Below are 18333 nucleotides of genomic sequence, written 5' to 3'. Positions count from 1 at the left end.
TCACCTCAGTTTCAGTATCAGCTACAGGGTATGTGAAGTACAAGCTGCATGTGAAAATGAGGCTGGGAGAATAGGTTGAGGCTGTTTTGACAGACCTGTGTGAGTAACCAAAAAAAGGAGCAGAAACAGATACTTCAGCTCTTTGGGAATTATCCCTCATGTTTCTCAACATTGCTCTAATTTGAGCTTTCACTATGGGTTGCAAAGAAGTGCTGTTTGCAGTGCTTGGATAGCCTTACTGAAACCAAATACGGTTTTGCAATATTTTTACCAGCCCCCTTAAGAAACATCTAGCATTTCTAGCATCTAGTCTGAGCTCCTGTGATGGCCAGCATTGACAGAATCTCAAACACGGTGTTCCAGGGGTCTTGTTTACAGTCAGAGGGGCAGTTTGATGTCAGTCTGCCCAACCACAAGATGACGTGTTCGTATGTGTTTCTCTAAGCCTGACTTTCTCTCTTAATGCTGTGGTCTGCTGGGAGGTGACGTTCTCTGCAGCTGTCCACATACAGACACATGCACAAAGACACAGCCTGGTCGACAGCAGTTGCTCTCACAGATAAGAATCCCTAATCCAGGTTCTTACTCGTGTCTTCTTGTGTGTGCATCTGCCAGCACATAACACACTTCTGGAGTATTGCCTCCAGTGGAAGGCCGAGAAGGAGTTTATGTAGAACAAACAGTGGAGAGTTTATGTAGAACAAACAGTGGACTCGGTGCCCAAGCCCAGCCAGTGCCAGCTCCTTCCGGCACCTTCTGCATGGCATTGATGGTGCCGGAGAAGAGGCCAGAGGTATGGCACCAGAGTCGGTACAAGATGGCAGTTTGTGCTATGGGGTCACTTTTCTTCCCCCTGTGATTTGGAAGCAACCGGTGCAAACTGAGGGAGGGATCTGAATTGTGGATTGGTGTGTATATTTGGTATTAGTGTAGCAGCCAACGCAGTGGGAATGATGGACAGTTCAGGCGGTTTAACCCCTCACAGTCCATCTGCTACAGGCTGAGAGGTGCCAGGGTGATGTAGGCCACTGAGCTACAGTATGGACAAACTGTCAGAATTTTCCATTGCTGACGAAACAGCCCTGAATTAGAAGTCTGTGTGTCATTTTTTCTGTACTGCCTCGTGTAATATATTTAAGCGTCTTAAACATAATTATACCGAAAGGCACAGTGCGACATATCTAAGGCTTTCGTGATTAGGTATTTCACCCAGCAATAGCACTGTCCCACTGAACACTCATTTGGCTTTTGTCTAATGAATTTAATTCTGCTCTCAGCCATTCAAACCTTGAAAACAACAACAGCTTTGCACAAACTAGAATGAAACCAGTCAACGTCACTGCACCCCTCAACTGACTTAAACATGTTTATCTTGAGCAGGTGATGAGAGGCAATGCAGCTCCTCTGTACCATCAAGAGGAAGCTGTTGCACTGACACCATGGACCTACCTCCCACCTCTCTGATCTTCTTTATCTTTGACATTTCAATTGTCGTCTTCATTGTTCTCTTCACCGCCGTCGCTGCATTCATGTTCAACGTGAAACGGATAAACACAAGTCGCATTTATCCCAGAGTAACGTTCACACACACAGGGGCCATTCTACATCACTACTGCCTGAAATATACAGCAACATAAACAACAACGGTGCGCTACAAGTTAAAGGATTTTCTCAAATACAAAAAAAAAACTCCTAAGACATTAAAGCCAGCGCTTATCTCATAAGTTGTGTTAGTTGGAGTTCCATTTAAGCAGAAAATGATCGTAGAGTTTGGCATTTTTAATGTTTGGCTACACCAAAGGAGTCGGTGTGTCTTCGTTTGTCTCATGTCAGATGTGTAAATGTCGTTGAAACGGGGCACACTCCCCTGGATGGGAATGTGACATTCAGAGTGACACGCCCGAGCTCCTGGCGGCTTTTTCTTTAAGTGTTTTACACCTCTGACGTTTTTATTATGCCTGCTACTCTCCCGCCAGGGTTTATGGCTCATGAATATTCACTCCAACAGTGGAGGAGGTAGAGGGGCTTTCTCTGAGGTGGTGGGGGTGGAGTTGAAAGCATTGCAAATTCAACCGACTGGGGTAACCTTTAATGACTTCTGTGCCTCCAAAACCAAGTCACGCGCAGTTTTTTTTTAGGTTGTTTTGGGGGTGCTCAAGCCTTCAGGATGAGGACCGCAGCTGCTTTGTAGAATTTAGGGAATGAACAGGTGAAAAGTGGGGGTGAAACTCCTGCCTTTGTCGTGCCTTTGCGTGGATATCCTGTGTGTGCGTGTGCATGGAAAGTCTTTGTAACGACAGTCTGCACCAACTTTCTCACCCGCAATAATCCCGGACAACACTGTGGGATAAACAGCTGAACAGCACCGTCATCAGCTGGATCCTCCTTTCTCTTTCCGTCACTCTCTGGTTCACACAGTCGTGTGTACTCACACACACACACGCACACCTGTCATCCTGGTTGTGATATCTGCAAACCCAGAGGAAGCCGAGAAACTGATTTCAGGGTTTATGGATTTGAATTTGGGGAAAGGATTTGGGGGGGTTAGTTATGGTAGGAGAGGAGTGCAGGTTGGGTGCTTCTGATGAAAGGGATAAAACCCCCATGCGCCCACATGAAACACACACACACACTCACACACTCTGTCCTGGAGCTGCCCTCTGTCCCTGTTATTAACCGCAGTGGTCTGGAGACATATGGGTTGTGATGGGAGCTCTGCGGGACATGCTGTCATACACAGAGAAGTGCAGTCACACTGCTCAGTGCATCCCCTCTCAGTCTGTGCACGTACAGCAAAGTGGCCACTCACCTGCAGTCGATCTTTGTTTGCACCTAAATCGCTTCAATACAAGTAAGGTCATTGTGGCTCTCAGAACCAGACAGAAAACCAGTTTGAAAGTAAAGTTGTGTCCCTGCCACAGAATAAAAGTTTTCCATGGGAAAAAATATATATATATGTGTGTGTGATAACAGTGCCATAAAACCAATGGAAACTTTTGCCGCTCTCATTAGCATAAACTGAAAAACTGTTAAGCCACTGCCCGAAGCTTTTTTAGCTGTTAATAAACATTAACATATTATGAGGGAGTCTGTTTTTAGCCTCCTTTGAATGAGCCGCTATTATCTGTTAGGCTATTATGAGTCATCAGATTCTGTCCCTTTGTCTTTTTACCTATTAAGGATAAGATGTTTTTGGGAGTCTGTCTGTGAGAAAGAGAAGCTGTCGACGTACTATTGAGCTGCATAATATAATCTGAAATCTTCAGGGTTGTGCTTCTCCGTATAAAGGCTTCTTATCATGTAACTGCAAAATATTCAGTTGATTCTTTGACGTCACTGATTAATTTTGATTTTGATCGGCTAACTTTGTTAGCTCTTGCAATTAAGGGAAGCAAGGGATGGTTTCAAATTAATGGGCCAATACAGTAACAGTAAAGGTTTTTTACTCGGTTCCCTACAGATATACAGCTTAGATTTCCATATGTGTCCTTCCTTTGTTAATTTGGCCACAAACTGCTTTTTTTGGATGTCAGAAGCGATGGCGGAGGGCACTAATTTGTGAACCTTTATGACACTTGTGGTGAGTCTCGTCCTGCACAGTGTTTTAATCTATTTCATGTTACCTTTCCTTACAGTTGCAATCCTTCATTTTCCTGCCGCTCTCCCACCTGTTAAAGCTCAGGATGAGGCATTAAGAGCACATGGTTAGGGCAAGAATGAATGTAGATGGCTAGATAGCAAAAATCGAAATGGTTACAGCTCATACATTTTTATTTTTACGCATTGTTATTCCCATCGTGTTGTGTGACGCTTACTGACAGAAAACAACAGCCTCGGGGTGTGTTACAATCTCACAACCGTTTGTTGTGGCACTGCTACACATTGGACAAGTGGGGAAATATATTTTCAGTATTTAACCTTTTCTGGTCAGACTGTACAGATTGCGTGGGATCTGTGGAGTATGTGCAGAGAATAAGGGTTGTACTTTCTCTGGATTTTTTTGTTCACATATGCACTTCACAGAGGGAGATGTGTGCTCACAGGAAGCAATGCTCTGGAGTGGCACTTGGATAGACATCACATAAAGCTAAGAGAACGCTGTGGAAATTGCTGTGTTTTGTTTACAGCAAGCCAAGAAGGGCAGATAAATCTCCCTATATGTCTGTAATGATGTCTGTTTTTTTTTAATATACACGTGCCACGCGTGCTGATATCAGAGCAAAACATTTCTGCAGCATAGGCAAACGAGCAACATATATGTCAGCAGCAGCTGTTCTCACATACTTACACACTCGCATAAAGACTGAAAGGAATTTGCTGCTGTATTCGCATGTGGAATCGCGGACAGGTTCTCTTTAGTTGTTATCAGATAGTTGGCTGGGGGATTTCTGCAACTTGGCACCGATTAGATTTTAGGCATTGTGTAGTCACATGCAGCCCCTCTGGTACGCGTCAAGGAAATGTTATGGCTGCAGTGCATGTGTGAAACCTACTTGAGTACATTTTCAAGCGTGGTCACGCTTCAATAATGAAATTGCAGATCCTGGCCTCGTTGAGGACTGAACTGGTGGTCATTTTGGTCTTCGGAAGGGGGATCAGATGGCTGGAGTGAGGCCGTGGGCCTCTGGCTTAACCCCCTCCACATGATCCGGCCGTCTGCTGGTCATTGAGCCAGACACACTGGCCAACCCTCCTCCAGAGGATATCCATGAATTAATTAGAACATACTAAAGGCGAGTGTGACCGGTGACCAGCCTGTGTGTGGGTGTGTGTGTGTTTGTCATAAAGGGTCTCTGAGACAAAAGCAGAAGGATGAGGGGTTAGCGTGGGGGTGGTTCAGGGATGGAGAGGCGTTAACAACAGGTGGTGTGAGGAAGAGCATTAACCTCCTCCCCCTCTTTAATGACAGTGTAACACAAGGGCCACAGGGTCTGCTGAGAACAATAAAGGCCCCTTGCTCCAACTGTTGTGTGCAATCATGCCCCATTATCTCTCCGCGCTGTTGATTACACAACTGCCATATACACAACACCTTCTGCTAATTGACAGGGTGAATTCGCTTTGTGCCAGTGTATATTTCTTTATTCAGATATATTTGAAGGACATAAAAAAACTGAAAAACGTGTATTTTTTCAATCTACATTAAGTCTGCATGTTTATTGTTCAGTATTTTAATACCGAAGCACCCTGATTAAGAGCGTAATTAAGTGAGAGTCATTAGTCATTGTCTTATAAGATGCAAATGACACCCTGCTCCAGCTCCTTGAGGCAACAATAGCCATGTGGCAGAACTGCATATGGGTGTGTGTTTCTTCAGGGTACACAGATAAATGTTGTTTCTACCCTGGTCGAAAAACTCACTGAGGCTGCTTTCACATAGGATGTGGTATACGTTGTGCTCTCAGCAGGGGTCAGGCACAGAGCGGGGGGGGATGCTAGAAAAACTGTTAGGTGGACAGTGTCCACCGCATCTTGTGTGAAAGTAGCTTAACAGCCCATAACGTCTGCCTTTTGTGTGCAAAGAAATAGTGTTAAGTTGACATTCAGTCTCAGGGTCAAATGACTCTGCCGTAGTCGCTGTTGTTTATCAGCTGAAGCTCAGCACAGGACAGAAAGTGAGCTTCCAGCTGCATTAAAGACGATAAAGCTGATCAATCTTTATAGTTGGTAAACATGTCTTTCAGGCCATAAAGAAAAGTTAGCTCTGCCCGCTCTGCAGCAGCATCAGTGAAAGTTTGCACCTGTGCCTCACTGTTGTGTTTCTATCCATGTCGTGCTGAGCCGGAACCGCTAGATATACGGGGCACTGATTGCAAAATAAACATTTTCTCAAAGGGCTCTGAAGCCAGAAGAATAGAAGAATGACAAATCTGTAGAGGGAGCAGAGTACAACAGAGACACAGATGGCATAGGAGAGCCTGAATGCAGCACAGACACCGGTTCAGTCTGAGAAGCTCAGGCACGAGGAGTTTACGGCTTAAAACAAATCTATCAGTTCATCACGTATGACAGGAAGCAGGATACATCTGGGGAGTTTCTTGCGTCACTCATGACAGACAGCGAGCACAAGAGGCTAACGCAATCAATAACCAGTTTGTTGAAGTCAATTGAACGCAATCAGAGCTTTATTGTAGAGCAGAGAAAGGGATGATATTAAAGTGGGAGAGGAGCTGTTTGTGTGTGCCAGGTGATTCAGAAGGAAGGTGCGTGTACAAATAAATGTTAAACCACCAAATGGAGCATCCTAAGAATCAGAATGATCAACGACATTTAGGTGGTCGCAATGATGATGGCTGAACCATTGAGTTGCATCAGTGGAAAAATCATTCTGTTCATTGAGCAGCAGATTGTTGTTACTTATGAGCTCCCTCTATTTAAATTGCAGCCGTGTGTAGTAGCTGCAGGCCGTTTGTGTATGGAAACTGGACGTTTTATTAATGATCAATGGAGGGCAGTGATGTGCTTTTTGTTTGAGAACCTCCAATTCCAAATTTTGTTGAACACATTTTAATTGTTGTATAACCCATTGGAGAGTTTGCCAGCTCATTTTTATTAATAGACATTTTATAATTACCAGTGGATGAGTCATCCTAGTTATCTGGCTTTTCATACTCCATCCGAGAATCAGACATTCCAGTCCCGTTATTTGTTAAACATCCACTCAGTAATGCTTTCCTGAAGCTGAATTTGAATAAGAAATTTCTTAAGTAAATTGTTTCTTTTGAGAGAGCTTTGTGGTGATACTTTCAGCTACGATATCGCAGAGACTTGGGAAGGACTTGATTGAAAATCAACATTTGAATGTCAGAAAAGGTCTCTTTCTTCCAAATCACTGGTGTTAAATGTTAAATTAGCATTGTCTTAATTAACATAGCTGCCTCTGTGCATCTAAATCATGTTCTTCTCTGTGTGTGCTGGGCTGAGAATTGTTTGCTGCTGTTTTATCGAGTGCATCATCTCATACACTCAGAGCATGGATTATGTTATAGTCTTTTGGTGCTTCATGTCAGCCATGTTGAATGTGTCACAGATGAGCAGCCTCAAAACCTTTTTTTCCAGTCTACTGTTTCCCAGATAGTATATTGTGTGCCATTAATACAAGTTAATCAGTGTTATTTTGATCATCTGTTGGTGGTCGTAATGTTTAGGCTCATCGGTTTACATCTTGGTTCACTTCTGTCACAGTTTGTTGGGTCTAAGCTTTTCCTGACTGGCACAAGCTTTAAAGACGTTTCTGACTGAAAGTTAACCATTAGAGCTTTTAATCGACAGAAGCCCTCACCTTTGAGTTGAAGCAATACCAGTCATCAGGTCTCTGAGGTAAAAGAGGTGTTTATGGGGGGATTTAGGCATATTTGACCTGCCTGCAAATGGTAAGTCTGAAGCCAAGCAGCTGTGGAAAATGCTTATTGATTTCTACTTGTGTCTATTTGCACAAAATTTATTTCTCCTTAAGATGCGCACCCACCTCCGAGTTGGAAAAGGTCAGCAAACGGGGGCTTAAGCCATTCAAGTGGAGCTAAATGGATTTCTGCTTCAGGATCCATCTGTTTTTTGGAGTTTGTTGACAGGGTGGAAAATTGGAAATGTTGCTCCTCTCCCACTCAGTCACTCCACCACCTCCTGCCCATTTATTGCAGAGGTATGGTCAGAACTACCTCTCTAACAAGGTAAAAAAGTGTGCAGGATCTGACCATCTGTCCCCTCTATGAATACAGATTTGAGTATTTGATACAACTGCAGCATCAGCCAGTCTGAGTGACAGCTCACCATCTTCACCTCTCAGGGGCCACAGCAAGGCAGGAAAAGGAAAGCTTGAGCATACGAACAGTGAAACTCTCACTGACTTTATAAAAAAACTTTTAAACTGTGTGAACCTGGAATGCAATCCCGTGAGATCGTCATATTATTAGAAATATGAAAATACCACAGCTTCACAGCATCACTGTATCACAGTCAGACGATGGCCCCTAAAGGAATAAAAACAGAGCAGCGTCTTCAGTTTAATGCCTAATTATAATTCAAACTATTTTCTAAATGGAGTGTGTGAGGAGAGTTACAAGTGGATGGCAGGCAGTCAAGGAGGAAACTCGCACAGACAAGTGATATTCCCTCTCCACTTAAATTTTTTCCAATTTGGTGGATACGAAGATGCACACGGAATGATGATTAAAATTTTAAGACCACAGTGTATATTGAGGCTGATATACTGCAGCACCTCTTGTTTGAAAGGCAACACTGCCGTGAGAGGTGACTGTATAAATGGTCAGTCTAAATGAGAATGTAATGTTCAACATTTTAGATGCAGCCATGCGAGAATTTTGAAGCAAGCTTTTGACTTTAAAGTAAAAGTTCTAGCCAAAAAAAAATGTTATACATCTGATTAAAAGGACTGTAAATGTTAGTGTTGGTGTGGCTGTGTAACAGGTTTTAGTGCAACCAAGGAAATTCAACTTGAGTGATACATGATTTATGCTCAGTATAGTACTCTGGAAAAGTCTTGATTCACCCCTCATTTCTTTATATTTTTCTTCCAGGCAGCCAGACCTTCTTGTAATCTTTTAAAGTTGTCTTGAGCAACAGTTATCCTGGCTTTCTGAAGCTCTTTCAAAGTTTTTCTTTGGACATTGGCTGCTTTTTCACTCATTTTCATTCCAGTTCTTTTACTTGACCATATTCAGGGAATGTGTTTTTTTGTTTGTAGGAATCTAACACTAAACTATGACTCATTCAAACAAAAAAAAAGCACCTAATTCAAGGGATGAACCAGTGTTGTGTCGATACATAACATAACATTAGCAAAGAACCAGTTTTAAATTGTATCTTCAGGTACTTTTTAAATAGCAGCCTGTCACAAAGACTCATAGTTTGCAGATATTACCTGAAAACTTGGCATATCTCTGCATGGTATGCAGATTAAACTATCTGCAGCAGATGAACAGTATCTGAAAGTGATGTCCTGAAGAAAGAGGAAACAAATCCAGCAAAGACCTGACACAGGACCTGAGAGATGCATCTGGACCTTCGGCTGATCCTTCTACTGTTGGCCCAAGCCTCATCAGAAATGGTCTCCATTGAAGGGTGGCTGTCAATAAGTCATTCTTAAAGAAGGGAAACAGGGAGAAAGGGCTGAGGTATGCCAAATGACACAAGAAGTGGACTGAAAATCAGTGGCAACAGGTCTTATGGAGGGATGAATCCTCCCCAGAGCCCAAAGAAGAGCTTTGGGATGTCCTTCAAGAAGCCTGGAGAACTATTCCTGAAGACTACTTGAAGAAATGACAGAAAGACCTATACAGCGGATTTTAATTTATCCTTGCTTTAGGAAATTTACAGAGTTGCTCTATGCGAAATGACAAGGTATCTTGTTTTTACAAAGTAATCCACCGGTAATGCACACTTGCAAATACTTTCAATTACGTTGCATCAATGTTTTCTTTGATGGCCACACGTTTCTGATGCCATTGCAATGGTCTCATTGGAGTGAATGAGGAGGCTGATTGTCCTTTTTTTTTTAACGTAGTGCCATTGTTGTTTTTAGTGTAGCATAAATCACTAAGGAAGTTTCCCTTGAATTGCCTTATTGTTCCAGTGGAATTCTTGAAGGTGCTCATTGCCACCATCCCATTGCAGTGGTCAATAATTAATGGGTGCAGGGTGGGGGCACCCATTGTTCAGAGGCCACTCCGTCCATCCCGTTCCCCTTGAGGTCGACTTAAAGAGTGCTTCTGCTTTTTCCAGATGGGTGGACTACAGTAGCTTCGATGTGGCCAGAGGGTCAGCTGAGGGCAGTGCAGGGCAGGCGAGTTTGGGGGGGGTGGTGGTGATGAGGACGGGTGGCAGTGGTGGGGGCTTCACTTGCTTTACAATGGGCTTCTCAGCACTTCTCAGTGACCCCCTTATCCTGCTGCTATAGGCTGCACGACATCAGCCATTACTAGATTAAAGTAATCCTCTTTTCAGGGCCAGACAATTGCTTTATTAGCTGACCACACACAGGAGCTTCAACCACCCCTGTAATGGTATTGTTGTGGGTGACCTCAGAGTCCCATGGTGGGTGTTACTGTAGGAATGAGGGGGAGTTGTTGTTTCAGCTCTCCCAAGCAATGAAATGCATACATTACCCTTGCTTTACTTCTGCTTGTTTAAACTGGTTTATATTCACCGGTTTATATCCTTGTCACATACATCAGCTAACATACCGCTTGTATTACAGTGAGATTAAGTGCGTGTTTGCCAATCCCATCCTCCTCCTTTGCTTTTCCATTGAACAGTCCAGTTTTTTTATTTTTTTTTTATTTGTGTCTCCACTGGCTTGCTGTTGCCAAATGACTCCCATTAAAAATGTTATTTTATCTTCCCTTTTCCTCAGTTTCTAAAAGCATGGCTCATTTCCAACTTAGAAATGAAATTCCTTCCTGAAATGTTTGTGTTTTGCTGACTGATCTTTCCTTGTAGAAATTACTGGGGGGTTTTTTCCCCCCCAAAACCATGTCGATCAAGCGTGAACAGTGAGCAGCTTTGGTTGATAATTTATTCAGCTTCACGAGGAGAGGGGAGCCATTCAGGCTGAATAAAATATGGTCACATGTTTTGAATATTTCATGAATAGCTTGGGTAATATGAGCAGATAAGGCACGTCTTTATTTGTGTCACTTACATCGTGGTGTCCGTGCGATACTTTATATTTGCTTTCACAAAAATAAGTTGCTTGGCATCAACCTCCATATACACCCTGAGGGAGAAATGCCACTTTTAGTAGAAGGTGAATTCTTAGCAGCTGCATCACGGAAGTTACGACATTCAATTCAAAATAATCTTTGTACCTCTTCTTCATCTTGAATCATCAAAAAAACATTTTTGGATCGAATCCGTAAACCAATGAATAGGCAGCATCATTTAGTTGACGGATTTGACATCCATTCACCTTGACTGTATTTATTCTAACATATCTTTCCTCCTTGGAGGTCAAAAGCCTGGACTGGGTATCATCAATTCACATTAAGACACTAAAGGGGGGGAAATAAATCTTAACAACAGCTTTTTGATAATGTTACATTATTGATCCATGCTAGGAAAATGTTTGTCCTTGCTCCTTACTGAAGGTAAAGGTGAAAAGTTGGGGTCGGCCACGCTACAGCTTCCCGGCACAGGAAACAAATCACAATTTTGCTCAAAGACTAGCAGTTTGAGTCTTTGTGGCAGTAACGCTGGTTTATAGGACGTCTGTAATCCCGCTAGTCTTCACTGTGGGTTCCAATTGCTTTCTTGAGCCAGGAAGATGCAATGTAGGCTTAACTCCCATAGAAACGCAGTGGCTATACTCTGCTGAGTTCGGTCTGGGTGGGTGGAGTCATGTGTAACCCACGAGGAATTACAGTAATACAACATGCAGATGAAAAACTGTGCAGAGAAAACCTATGGACACATACACACATGGGCGATATGGCATGCCAGCAGAAGTTTGTGGTGGATTAACCTTAAGCTTGCAGGGTGGTTGAGCACAGTCAGAGTTTGGATGAGAACCTGCTGCGGAGCCACACATAGGTTAACACCCCTTCATGCCCTATGGCTTGGAGGATTTACCCTCAAACGTTTGTTTGTGTTTACAGTAGACTGGCTTTATTCATGTCTGCGCACAAACTTGGAGCATTTTCTGGAGTCTTGAGTTAATGCGAGGGGTTGAGGTTGGATTAAGCATGGGGGGTGAGGGGGAGGGGGAGGGGGGCTGCGATGTGAGAAGATTTTGCCTGCCAAGGAGTATTTTAATATGGCCCCCTTCGTGACTTGAAATATGGCTATTTCAATCAAACAGGCTTGCCGTGCCTCAGGCTTGTTCTGCTCTGTTTGATTGTGTTTGCAAATGTGATGTGGGTGGAATTGAGGGAGAGTGAAGATCCAGCAGGATAGATGGAAGGTTAGCTGAGGCCTTTAATTGCTCTTCAGATGTATACATACAGCACTAGCCTGAAGTTAGGACATTCTTACCCATTCATTTTGAAAGAGCACAAACTTTGACTGCCACTATATGTTTATAGAATGAACAGTGGTTTAAGACTCCCTACTGGAAGAGTTCTTGTGCTCAGAAATGACTTCAGAAGTACTGTTAACCTTTCATCTCTAAATTACATTAATTTGTTTTATTCATTCACTGAGGTGCCCTGCTTTGATACAAGCAGCCTAAGCTTGCCTGTGACATTTAATTAAATAGTCTAGTCTTCTTCCAAACCCTTCTATTGTTGGATAGATGGGTCCCAACCTTAAAATCATATCTGTAACTTCCATAAACTGACCAAATGAACTCAAAGCTGTGACTGACCAGCTCTGTGGCGAATAGGTAGCACAGCTCCTGTCTCACTTCTCTCCTCTACTCATTCAGTATGTATGTGCACACAGTTAAATTGAGCTATGGTTGGAGGTTGACTTGGCCAGTTATTTGGACTACTCTCCTTTCTCCCAGTAGACTTTGAGACTTTATTTGCCATTTTCTCATGTACAGATATTACATCTGTACATGAGAAAATGGCAAATGGTCCACTCTGGGGGCATTGAGACTTATCCCAGACAGCAATATTTAAGTATGTTAGTCCAGCTTTGACAAGTTTGATTTCATAAGATTTCGGTTAGACTGACACCTGAAAAGTCTCTTGTCAACGTACTGATACACTAAAGACTGACTGCTTTAAATTCACATGATGACCTGCAGGGATAGACTGCCGTGATTGCAAAAACAATAAAGTGTACAGAACTTCTTGGAAAAAGTTATCCTACTTTTCACTCATTACTTCTGCTAAGTAGTAATACTTGAAGTGACGCTGAAGATCTGGATGATGGATGTCATTTCTCTTCTTAGTTTGAGGCAGCTATGTGGCATCTTGTTTGTATCATACGTAATCACAGCCCCTTTGAGTATTTCTGTGTCTGACACGTTCTCACTACCGGATTAGTGCTGTTAGATTTAGGTGTGGGGTGGTCCTTGGGTCGAGTGTGCAGGACATTATGTAATGAGCATGCTTCAGTCGTATAGCTAGTTCTTAAAATGTTCATAAATACGCACGTCTCTTGGTGTTATTTGAATTTGTCTGATGATTTTTTGTGTCAGCCTTCACTGACAGAGTTTTCCAGGTCTTGGTAACTCCTCTGTTAAAGCATTTTTTTGGGACCCTCCTTTCTTTGGACCAGTTAAAAGACAAAAAGGCCATCAGCACTCACACTTACTCGCTATGAATTCTCTGAGCAATTACTATTCACCCGAGGGCTCTATCAAACACTGTAGAGAATGTGTACAAGGTAGTGGTCAAGGTAAAGTAAACAAAATGTACGGTTTGAGTTGTTCATACATTTGCACTTTCAAAAATAGCTCTTCTGAGTAATTAAACAATAAATTATTGCATAACCTTGTAAGCAGCACTGTGCCCAATCATTTTCAGAAGACTTGCAAACATAAGCTTGTTCTTCTGTGCCTCTATGCTTGTAGCATACTTCCAAGTTGGCTAGCTAGATCATCCCCCGTGTCCCTGCTTTAGCCTGCTTATGGGCCATGTGCTTCATCATAACTCACACAGATGCACACACAGCACACAAAACCCATCCTCCCATGAGCCCCTGCTTTTCTCTGTCGCTTCTGTGTGTCAGCGAGCGCCTCCTGAGCCGTCCCACTGATGCATGTGGAGCCCACAGTCACATTGACTCCAGACCTCACAACTGCCAAGTGTTACCCCCCAACCACCACCACCCCACACCCGCTGCTCCTCATCCATCCCCCAACCCCACCCCTCTTACAACCCTCCGTATGTGACAAGACAGTGTGGAGGGGCCAGGCCATGGCATTTATGAGTGTTTTAAAAGCCGTGAAACATAGCACCTTGACAGATAGCTTCATCTATTTTTTATTTTTTTTTGTCCTCTGTGGTGCTGAGACGTGGGTGGGGTGACACGTGGTTTCTCAAATTTATGACTTAATTCAATTTTGAGCAGTATTTCACCTGTAGAAACAAAGATAAAGATTTTATAGCGTCGTAAACAGTATCTGTTTGACACGGAGATTGAATTGAATATTAATTTCTTGGCCTCGCCAGGTGATCATATTGTTATAAAAGGTTTGTAATCTGCTTCTAACGCATCGACTTGACTTGTAGATTTATTTTCGGTATTATCTGAGCCCAGTGGCTATTAACTGGTTTTCCAGTGGTTTGCTGAGCGAAATGCCACGGCTTTCACATCACATTGATTTTGCATTGGGAACATTCCATAACAGCATTCAGGTTATGGATTCATTTTTTTTCCCAATCAAATCATTTTTAATTTGTATTATTCTGCTAGTCTATACCAGAAATTAGTTTAAAAGCTTATATTTACAAAATAATAATTGCCTTATGATTTAACGCCAGAAAAATAAATATCAGAATATGACATATTCCACTAAAGGACCACAGATATCTTATTTTTATTTTTGTATTTCTGCATTGAATATTATCATATTATTATGAAGAAGTTCTCATGAAAACATGCCATGAAAATATCTTCAAAGCGTTTTTCAGTTAAATACAGGAGAATCTGCAGCAGTCACTTTTGACTTTGACAATGACTGGTTCTTTAAGGTTTTGAGAGATTTGCACTTATGATCAAAGCTTAAAATGTCACATAAACTGATAAGAAAGAAAAGAGAGTTTCTGTAAAATTCTGTCCAGACTCAATTCACCAAGCAATGATCTTTAATCTTACAGATACCGCTTTCATTTTGATGAAGAAAACCCTTACGAAAACCAAAAACAAAACCATTCACCTCAATGTTTTGGGTCAAATTTTAGTGGAAATCATTTTTCATCTTCTTGTCAGCATGGATTGGTGGGACCAGCTGCTTTTCAGTTGTCAGGCCTGGTTTAGTGGCAGCGTGGAGGAAGGGCTCCAAATGACTGAGCTGGGGATTGGGACGGTTTTTGGCTGCTAAATGGACTCAGCTGACAAGACTAAGCAGCAGCAATGGCGGCCTAAATGGCTCTGCCAGGGGACATGCTAAGGAACAAAAGAAAATGGACGGAATAAATTTGAGAGGGGAAATGCAGCAGACACTGATGAACAGGTTACGTGTATGTGGACGTCTGCTTGGAGGGTAGCCGGCAGTGCTTGGGTTGAGAAGGTGACCCTTCTGGGCTCGAGGAAGAAGTAATTGAAATGCCCTCTCACTGTGATTCTCATTGACTTATCTTTAGCACAGGCTCAATTTTGTGGCTGACTGTATGAGAGTCTCCTGAAAGCCAAACCATGTTATCTCATTTAGTCAAGGCCATAAAATACTCTTGGGGCAAAAGAATGAAAATTAGAAAAAAAAAAAAGTTGTGATAAAAGAAATGTTCTGGGCTTCTCTACCGTGTGTGTGTGTGTGTGTGTGTGTGTGTGTGTGTGCTGATGCACTGCCGGGGATTACAGTCTCCAGTCAGCCTTTATATTGCACTGAGCTGGTCATATTGAATGCAGACAGTGTTTTGCTGTATTTGCTGCTACAGCTGCCGTGCAGCAAATCTGCGAGAGTGTCTGTGTTTGTTTTGGGTGGTATGAGAAGGAAAAGGGTGCTTAGCGGCAGCACGGACATCTGTCTCCAACTGTGAGACCCCCGCCTTCCTTTCCACAGGCTCCACACACTCCACAGCGCCTCCCATCATCACTGAGAACACACACAAACACACACATGCCAATATCCTGTGTGGGCTGTTTCATCTGGGTGTAGTGGTTGATAGGGATCAGAGGGGGTCCACTCTGGATAATGAGAGTGGCTGATGGAAGGTAGTTTCTGATGGGGGCCCCTGTTGGGCACAAGGGCCTGGACAGATATTGCTGTTGGGAACAAGCCACACCTATAGAGGCAAGACAGAAGATGTGTGTGTTCAAACGGGCTGGATAAATAGTAAGAAAAAATGTTTGTACTTGGGCAAAAGAGCATAAACATCAGTGTGTTTTAGTGTGTGTTTTCACTCCAAAGCAGATTGCTCCACGTCAGGACAAGATGCCATATGAAGGACTGACAGATGCTCAACTCAATCCCCCACAACAGAGCTTGAACCTGAGGATGCTTTTCTTGACCCCCCCCCCCCCCCCCCCCTCCACCCATCTCTTTGCTCTGCTAGCCAAGGGACTATCTGTCATTCTGTCTCTGCCTTCTGAATATTTACTCTTGTGGGGGGATGCTGCTGTCACACACACGCACACACACACGGACACACATGCACAATGCTCTTGGAACATTACCAGCAGCGATAAAGCCATATGATTAAACTGAGCTAGAGCTCACCACAAAGGTGTTTTTTATGCCCAATTAAATGTTCGGATACTATACAGCAGCGTCCTTATACTTTCATTTTGTCACACACTTTATTTGGAGCAGGACAGCTTCTTCGTCACATCTGTACATAACGAGCTGTAAATCCGAAACTTCTTTTTGCGTTATCTGTATTCTGTTTTGTCAGAATTTCATTTAATACAGAAAGTGTTCATATTTCAAGGCCACTTTGCAGGGTTTCGGTTAATAGAATATCTACATTTCAAATATATACACTTGAGCTCCTCGTGTCTTACCTTGTGGGTGTTACTTTGTGCCTGGGCTTTGATTAAAGAACACCATTCAGGCCCAGTGGTGGGGATTACTCTGGCTTTGTTGAAGGGTTTTAAAGAAAAGGTCAAAGTGCGCTCACTTAATATGGGCCCCAAAGGGCTGCCTGGGTAATTGCCGGTGCTTAATAAACTTCTTGAGACCCTCTTTTCACTCAGATTTGGGGAGCACTGAGGGGCAGAATGGGAACGATCAGACTCCCCTGGAGCCGTGATTTCCTTGCAGTATGTGACAGGTCATGACAGCAGTCCTTTAACCCCGCAAGATGCTAATTCAGACCTGGGTTGCAGTCAGCTGTCCTATTTCCTTTCTCGCTTTGCGTGACGGGACGGGTTCCTGTGCAATTTAGTCACTTTTTTTTAATCTGCTGTGAATAGTGACTGAGAGAATTGATGGCAGTAAGTACAGATAAGGTCAGGGGTGTGGCCTAGCATGTCAATGGAGGGGCCAGTGGGATTCGGAGAGCCCCAAATGCTCTGTGGCAGAGTAATTGGCCATCAGTATATGGGTCTTACTGGAGCCATAAGTGGCAATGTCCTTCGAAGAGACACTGATAAAAAAAAGACACAACAAGATAGTGATTCAGCCAGAAATTGATTGTGAGGACGTATATTTTAACGGGACACTGGCAAGCACAGGCTCTGACTATTAATTAGCAAAAAAAAAATACTGATGTGTGTTCTTCCATGACCTTGATTCCAAGCAACGCTGTCTGTTCTCCCCTCTCACACGCACAGATTCATTTAAAGATGACCCCACACTATCTTGACAAAAAAACAGAAATTAACCTTCGCCGCATACGCCCTGATACCATGAATTTACCACACAAAACCAGATGCTTCTGATAAACAAATGCACTCAGAACTGTGAGGGTGAATAATTTCATGTGGTTGGATGGAAGGATGGCTATCTGGATGAGCAGATAGATATATGTCTGGTGATGATAATGTTCATATCCTGGGGCTCTGTTGGCCTGTTGCTGCTGTCATAAGGGAGATACTGTCATTACTCAGAGGAGGCAGCAAACATCCCCTGCAGGTCTTCGACATTACAGCAACGCTGCTGTTGTTACACATATTAATGCACCCTTCAGACTCATGTCTGAAGACACACATGAAGCGTACATGATCCGTCATCACTGATGAGCATTGGTGCAGAGGGCAAAATGTTTAGTGGGAACATTTGATAACCATTAATACATGGACATGAACATATTTAATTTCGGACTGACTGTGTGCTCTGTTGTGTTCAAGTCATCAGATCTGATTTGTCCAGATTTGCTTGTCTATCACCTACCTGTCTGCGTTGCTGCTGTAATAGTGTCATTACAGCTGTGTCACAACTTCTGCAATAGTAGTTCTTTCCAGATTTGCCTTTAAAGGAAACCTCTACCCTCCCCCATCCAAAGTACCCCGAGGACAATTCATTTTGACGTCTGTCCACGGGCTGATGTTCTCCCAGTGTCCATCACAGCATTCATCTCGTAGCAGCACTGATTCAGTGAAACTGTGTTGCGTTGTGAGTGACAGCCCATCTGATCTAATCCCATTTGAGCTATGCTGAAAATCAAGTTAGAATCTTACTTCGAACCATCTCCAAATGTGGCTCGGATCCAATTAGCAAAAACTGGGTGTCTTTTTGTGTTTTTTTTGCTGTTTGAGATTTCTAAAATTGGCCTCTGTTCATCACATCTCAAGACAACTGTAAACACTTGTTTGTGCCACTGG

The 18333-nt window shown here is 43.0% G+C and overlaps 1 protein-coding gene across 2 annotated transcripts in view; it reads left to right on the top strand.

Moving 5' to 3' along the window:
• Nucleotides 1–18333, top strand: part of robo3 (roundabout, axon guidance receptor, homolog 3 (Drosophila)) — an 83708-nt gene that overhangs the window by 20033 nt on the left and 45342 nt on the right. The window lies entirely within an intron of this gene.

Source organism: Leuresthes tenuis, unplaced genomic scaffold, assembly GCF_036924035.1.
Source record: "Leuresthes tenuis unplaced genomic scaffold, fLeuTen1.0.hap1 SCAF_21, whole genome shotgun sequence".
Taxonomy (NCBI): Eukaryota; Metazoa; Chordata; class Actinopteri; order Atheriniformes; family Atherinopsidae; genus Leuresthes; species Leuresthes tenuis.
This window is presented reverse-complemented; position numbering and strand designations above follow the sequence as displayed.